Source organism: Schistocerca piceifrons, chromosome 3, assembly GCF_021461385.2.
Source record: "Schistocerca piceifrons isolate TAMUIC-IGC-003096 chromosome 3, iqSchPice1.1, whole genome shotgun sequence".
Lineage (NCBI taxonomy): Eukaryota > Metazoa > Arthropoda > Insecta > Orthoptera > Acrididae > Schistocerca > Schistocerca piceifrons.
The window spans coordinates 651,277,856-651,285,605 of record NC_060140.1 but is presented as its reverse complement, the minus strand read 5'-3'; the positions used below and the strand labels follow the sequence as shown (position 1 = coordinate 651,285,605).

Genomic DNA, 7,750 nt, shown 5'->3' with positions numbered 1-7,750 from the left:
GCTGAGGTTATCAGTTCCCTAAACTTGGAACTACTTAAACCTAACTAACCCAAGGACATCACACACATCCATGCCGATGCAGGATTCGAACCCGCGACCGTAGCAGCCGTATGGTTCCGGACTGAAGCGTCTAGAACCACTCGTCCACTGCGGCCGACCACATTTAGAGTAAAGAGATGAGCTGATTTGCCGGGAGCAGTTACTAAACAGTTGCCAAAAATACTTTCATTTTCCTTAACGACTTCGAACGTTGTGGCTTCCATCTTCAGATATTCATTTATTGTGTCACAGTAACGGGTAAATTAACGTTCTAAAAGATCCACTACAGCAAAGGAAATTCTAAACAGAATATTCTTAGCTAGGTGTTTAGAACAGTCGTAGACATAAATATTGGAAGGAAGCATAAATAATCAGTACATTTCCAGCAAAGTCAAAATTATTGCTCAGAGTAACGGAAAAGCATTTACACAAACAACCGTCATCTAAAAAGTACGATTTCACCTAAATAAGTAGATGGTATGCAGTTCATCATATAAATGCGAGATAGAAACCACCAAATGTAATTTCGCATGATCAGTTGTAGTCCACATGAAACACATTCCATCTATTTAGCATATTAGTACATTTTGTTCTACCGTTCTGAACTTGGCGTCTAATTAAAGTATCTCAATGTTTGTAAATGCATGGTGCCAGCAAAGCCGAACTAATGTACGCGGAATGGTTTCGCATCAGGTATAACCCTAAACGGAAGAAAGGTATTGTCATCGGTAGAAATTTACATTAGAAATTTGCAATAAAAATTTACTCTTGGTCTTTCAAGTGAATTTCAACCGCTTCTATGAGCTAAAGTTGTTGCTATAAGTATATGCTGTTTACGTCAGTAAATATGTTAAAACTTGATTTTCAACCCTAAGTTCTTCATTTAGCTTGCAATCCTCTAGATTCTGTAGAATTGTGTCTCTATACATTTGGGTCACACATTATAGTCGTTAATCATTTGTAACGTTACCCCCTCAAAGTCATTTAAGAAACGTCATCGTTTGATTGGGTACTTGCACTTGTAATGAATATATAATCAAACGATGAAGCATCCTAAATACCTAACCAGAAAAGCAACTCCGTAATTTCTCTGTACAGTTTCGACTCGTACCAGTGAAACTGTGTTTAACGACCCGTATTTTCACTGGGAGAGGGGCGTATGGAGGGGCCTATGTAACTACCAACGTCAATCGCATCTAAGTATTCCGCTCCCTACATCACCGCCGTTCGCCATCGTGTGGCTGTTTCCATCGGCCGCTGTATGTTTGGCGGGTTGCCAGAGTCCCAGGAGACTCCGTCGGCGTTTGCTCTTCCGAACGCTCTTACAGTCTCATCGGTCTGCCAGCAATAAACTCCAACCCGAAAGATATTTTGTACCATGACGCAAGTGAGATCCATGGTTCCGACGAAACCCTGAGATTGAATTACTTTTCCTTTCGAACTGAATGCTTCTCTTATTGTTCGTCACGATAAATTTATCAAAGATATTCCTTCCGCAAAATTTGCAAACACTCTTTAGGAATTTCTGTGTGCTTATTTATTCCAAACGGCGTATATCTTTAGTAAGTTTCATATGTCCTGACCACACTTTTTAATATTTCCAAAATCGCATTGGCCCTATTGAGCTTCCGTCATTTTCAAAGGCTATAAAATACAATACAAAACCGATATCAAAGGTATGAAAATGTGTCACATTTCACCATTGGTTACATACATAGTGTACAGATTACAATAAACTTTTTTTACCTTGCTAATCTCCTGTCATTCACCGAAAATTGTTAAATAGGTACTTTGTATCTCATCATCAATCTTAACGAAGAGACAAATGAAAATTGTACCAAAGAACAAATTAGAAACCAAGTGGGTAAAACTTCTGAGCGGCCCTAGATACGTAGTACACGATGCATTTTTTTGTTCACAACTAAGTTTTTTAGCATTCTATCGTATCCAACAATTTCAGGGGTAAAGAATCCATGAAACTGAAATTTCAATTGAGACACGTAGTACTTTCGAACAGTCCCCAATGTTATTAAAATGTGTAAGACAACTGAATGAAAAACTACATGACAATGAAGTGGCGAAGGGTGGCGAGAGCAATTCGATTTTGTTTATTAATGATTGTGATTGTATTAACAAAACAATGGAAATTTTCATCAATAGTGTTACTGCTGAGGTTAAGTGTAACCTTGAACGTCGCGAGCTCTTTCTTCTTATCTCATGTTTTCTACTGAAAATCTCGTGCTTGTACTCTTGTTATCTTTACTATTACAGAGATCACCTGGACTTTATTATTTTTTTAATTGGTCCTGTGCGCAACAAATAACTTACTTGGTCTTTCTGCTGCTACTACTTGATCTGCTGCATTCCATTATTTAACAAAAACATAAAAAAAACCTATTATTCAAGCTGAGTGCAATGCATGTTCTGTATGGCGGCTCCTGCTGTTGCTGCGGCTGCTGCTGCTTACTACAACTACATATATTTCAAGAGAAAGCGTTTGGTCACATCTAAACTCGATAAATGATAACCCAAACAAGTAATTCCTTTTTTCAAAAACTATATTCTGAAAGCGATTCTTTCTCATTCAATTAACAAAACGCTAGAAGCTCTTTGAACAATCGCTTCGTATGCAAATCTGCCTCCAGTGGCATTAAAGCAATAATCAATCAAACTCTTGAGACAGGCTGAAATACTTCTCAATTAAATACATTGTGAAACAATTCAGTGACAATTAGAAAAGAAATCAATGACAAAAATCAATACTTAATCTATTCGCCTGACAATGTTTTCCCTTAAGAATTCAACTCCTATCATCAAAATTACCGTCTGCTGTTACGCACATGCAGAAACCCTTTTCTTTAAATTAATAAGTGCGCTGCAAATTATAAAAAAAATATAAACTCAATACCAAATCCTGTGTCGCTGCTGGCGGAAACGGCAGTACGGCAGCTCGGCGACGACCCCTCACCCAACACACGTGCGCACCACAGCAGGCGGGCTCCTACGCTGGCCTCCAAACTGCCACTAATTAATCGGTGCGCTGCGAAGCGCGACAACAATGTCTTATATTCCAGAGCTTGTGTATTCGCTCTGTAGCCAACCTTTAAATCCTAGTAGAGTATTGCCAACTCTCGACCTAGGGCAAAAATTTACTTTCAGAACGCAATTAAAGACATTTTGTTTTCCATATGCAAAAGACAGACATAGGAACAGACTAAAGACCATGAATCCAGGTACACCTACACTTAAATCACACGTGAAGTTGCACAAACAATCACATCACGTGAATCCAGTTACGAATAGTCGAAAAGCACCCCTGTGTAAGTTAGATAGGGATCTAAGTATAAAACAACTTACAGAACTTCAGCTTGTGAGAGGCCCTTTAACATGAGGAGCTCGTACCATTTTGTAAAAAAAATCAAAAGATTCATTCATACCGTAAAATGCTTACCAAACCTCCTTAGATGCTGTTAACCTATGTACTATCATACCAATTTCTGAAACCATTGACATTATGAAGCGAAGTTCATCAGAACATAAGTAAATTTGGCGAAGTGAGAGAGTAGAATTGGTCAGTATAGAATTGGTCAGTACGTTAGAGTTTGCCAACCAGAAGCCTTATCTTTGGGAAATACGCTACTGGCTCCAGTAACCAAAATTCTCACGAATCACTTGGAAAACAGTTTTGTTATTAGATATCCAGAAACTTGGAGTAACGTTCTTGCTTACAGCACGTATGTGAATGACACCTTCATAGTAATAAAAGGCAATGATGAAACGATGAATGATGTGCTCGTGAAATTTAATAGTTTATACCCCAATATAAAATTTACAGTTGAATACGATGTTCGACAGGTTTGAAAGTTTCTTAATTTAAATACAAATTGGTTCACTGACAAACTGAAATTTGGCGTTTTTAGAAAGCCAACTTTACAGACGCCCTTATACCAGCGCACTCATGCCACCCAAATATGCGTAAATGGACCTACTTTCAAGCTATGCCAAATAACTTAACAAAGCTTTCTCCAAATGCTAATGAGACAGAAAAAGAACTTAATATTTTAGAACAGATATCAAGGTTCAATGGCAATAATAGTAAAGAAGTTAGGTCTCTGTACAATAAGCTTATAAATATAAAAAGCACTCAGCGTTCAAAACAAGCAACAGAAAATAAGGATAAGTATGAATGCAAAGGAACTTTCACTGAGAATCTAGTAAACAGATTCTGGAGGCATATTATTGCTTTGGGGTTAAAACGTAAACTCCGTCCACAGGGCCTGGCGTACCAACGGTACCGACCGGCCGCTGTGTCATCCTCATTCTACAGTCGGCGTTGGATGCGGAGACGGTGGGGCATGTGGTCAGCACAACGCTCTCCCGACTGTATGTCAGTTGCCGAGAGCAGAGTCGCTACTTCTCAATCAAGTAGCTCCTCAGGTTGCCTCACAAGGGGTAAGTGCACCCCGCTTGCCAACAGCGCTCGGCAGACCGGATGGTCACCCATCCAAGTGCTGGCCCAGCCCGACAGCGCTTAACTTCGGTGATCTGACGGGAACCGGTGTTACCACTGTGTCAAGGCCGTTGGCTCTCGGGTTAGAAACTAGCAGTAAGTTACGAAACAAACTATGACACTCAATTGAGACAAGGCGTAATAAGTATGAGGCCATGGGTGCCTACAGCATTAAGTGTAGTGATTGTGAAAAACTTTATATATGACACATTGGTAGGTCCTTAATAACATTTTAGAGAACATGCACAAGACAGCAATAAAGGCTGTATAAAAAACCAGTTTCCACGAAACAATTACACATCAGTTGAAATGCAAAAAAATCTTAAAATTCTGCACAAGATGCCTAGAGGCTGTTTTTAAATACACTTGAGAAATCGAAAATTATTCAGAATAAGTAAAAAATTTTCATCAGAAATACTAAACGAACAAACAGATTTTACCAAAGCTGTTTTTTCACATAATTTAAGGAAACCTTACAGATGTATTTCATTCCTCAGCCGAGGGCCTCGGTAGGTAGGGACGTACAACAGTTCGCTGCTACACAGTATTCTTTTTCTGATAAATGTTGCACCACTCTGTATTTTGCTCCCAAGGCTGTTCATATTTGTGTTGCTTCCCCCTGTGGCGGTTTTTTTTTCTTTTTTTTACGTAAGATGACTAAAAGCTTAATTATTCGCTACACATACAAAGCGCGTCAATCCCTCGTATTTACGGACCGATAAGTACTCGTACGGTATTACTTAGGACTAGATGCTACAAGACACAAATAGAAACCGTCTTTCACAGTGCTACTGTAAACGTTCCACAAAGCCTTTCGGTTTTTTAGTTAAAGGTTCAAATTTTGTAAAGTGTTTATAGTCGTAGTATTACAAACAATTTTAAAAGATTTTTGCACTATGTTAACATGAATCCTATTTATCTATTCCCCTCCCTGCAAGCACCTCCCCCCCCCCCCCCAACCCTCAGCTGATTTTAAGTGCTTCATGACATTTTTCAATGCTCGGTTTCAGAGAAAATAAAATTCTTAGTCACAGAACCACGGAAGATCCCAATTGCTTCATGACATTTTACAGTGCTTGGTTTCAGAGAAAATCAATTTCATAGTCACAGAAACACAGATTATCTTATTGAATATCTTGTTGTTTTAAACGTAACTTCTAAGCCTTCTCATTTTAATTTGTTTTGATTTTTACTAATTTATCACATTTACAGATACAGCATACCTTTTATTATATAGTTACACCGATTTCTGTAAGAGTTATCGAGGATTCCTATAGAAAGCAAACTGTAATACGTAATATGAGGAATTGGGAACTAGCTATGTCAGATAGCATAATTTCCAATGTACCATTATCTTTAATATTACATTGGTTTTTATTTGATTCTTTTGGATACATTAACGTTTGATGGTTCAGAAGTTTATTATTATATAATGGAATCTAGGTGGTTGCCATATACTAGTGACGATCCTTATGTAGCCTACTGTGTTTCATGATTGCGTCTTCTCATATTGTTTTAATTTCCTGTATAATACATATCCATCTGCTCCCATTAGCGGAAATGGCAATGGATGGACACCGCCTGTTGTTCAAAGTGCTACACTCCTTACTTGATGTTCTAATTTCATTATTTTCTGTACTGAAGAAATTCTTTTGTAGGACATAATGATAGAAACCTTAGTTATGAACAAATAGATGAATCGTCTACCCCGCACCTCACGCTGCCTTTCAGTTTAGACTACTTGATTTCTAATTTTTTACTTGGGAGCCGTTTCTACTCGTCTCTTGGTTAAAAATGTTGACAACATATAATGTATCTAATTAACAATTTTCTGTGATCGACATAACGTTGGTAACCTAAAGCGCCTTCGTCCATTATCTACACTATATCTGTAATCAATGGTGAAATGTTACATTTTCCGTCTGTTTTGATACCAGTTATGTATCGTGTGTTATATCCTTTGAAAATGACGGAACATTGAAAGGCGTAAGATAATTTTGGATATAATAAAAACTATTTTCAAGTCCTATGAAAGACACAGAAGTGTCTCTCAATAGCCGTTTCGTGTCATAGCATTTTTATGCAAATTGCATCAGTATATATAGTTTTAAAGATAATTTGATATTGGTTTACTTTATTCGAAAAATATTACGTGTAATCCACTCTTTCTTCAGCTCCCACTTGGAAGTTGTTTCCAAGTTTCCTGTCATTTCGTGTGATCACAGTAATAAATCAGATTTTAATTTATTGCAAAGGATTCATCATGCTGGACTTTTACTAACAGAGTTACATTCTGGCTGTAGCATCCTGATTTTAAGGGAGGTTGGATTTTTTGCCTCACTAACTACTTTATCAGTGCTAACAGGTTAATGGCAAGATTCAGACAAGCGAGTAACTTCCCTTTATCCAAGATGACTTCCAATTTAATAGAGTTAAGGCAAGTACGTCTATCAGCGCTCGACAAATCGGAAAACTGCATACCGCGTGGACGAGGAAGTTACGTGGCTCTGAAGTGACGGTCAGGTTTTATATCTACAGAAGAAACGCTTGAAATCTTTGTACAAAAACAGTCTGTGATTGTAGTGCAGAATCCATGGTTGGACGTCTCTTACTACAATATCAGTCCAAGGAGCTCCGAAAATTTCATCGTTATGTCTGTTGGCCGACATAGGATATGCACTACTGTTGGAGAATCTTGGTGTTGCACGCACAGCTTTTTACAACTGGAATTTTTTTATATTTCCGATATTACATGTATCTGAAAATGTTTTCATACTTATTGTGACGGGCATTAATCGCTCCATAATGTAAATCTAATTTAAATTAATCACCATTATTAAGTGAGGCATTGAGAAACATAAGCCTAAAAACAATGTTCTGAGGAAAATACATGTTTGTGAAAATCAAATTTATATACAAACCACCAATCTCATATGTCTTAATTCATTTGTAACCAAGTATCAACATAGTACACCTCCTGTGAATAAATAATCTATTCTTTTTTTTCAATATTGGTTAACATTTAAGGTTACATTTATTATTAATGCTAATTCAAAAATGGTCAATATTTAGGGTGTTGACAATGCGTCTTTCGAAAATTTTAAAGTTTGTATATAACATGAAATTAGAATCAGAACAGAAAGAACACGTAAACACAATTACGTCCGATTCCAACGCTTTATAGTCCTCGATATCATCATT

The 7,750-nt window shown here is 37.5% G+C and overlaps 1 pseudogene; it reads right to left on the bottom strand.

Moving 5' to 3' along the window:
* Positions 1-4,507: 4,507 nt before the first annotated feature.
* On the bottom strand, positions 4,508-4,625 carry LOC124790769 (annotated as a pseudogene).
* Between the last annotated feature and the right edge of the window lie 3,125 nt (positions 4,626-7,750).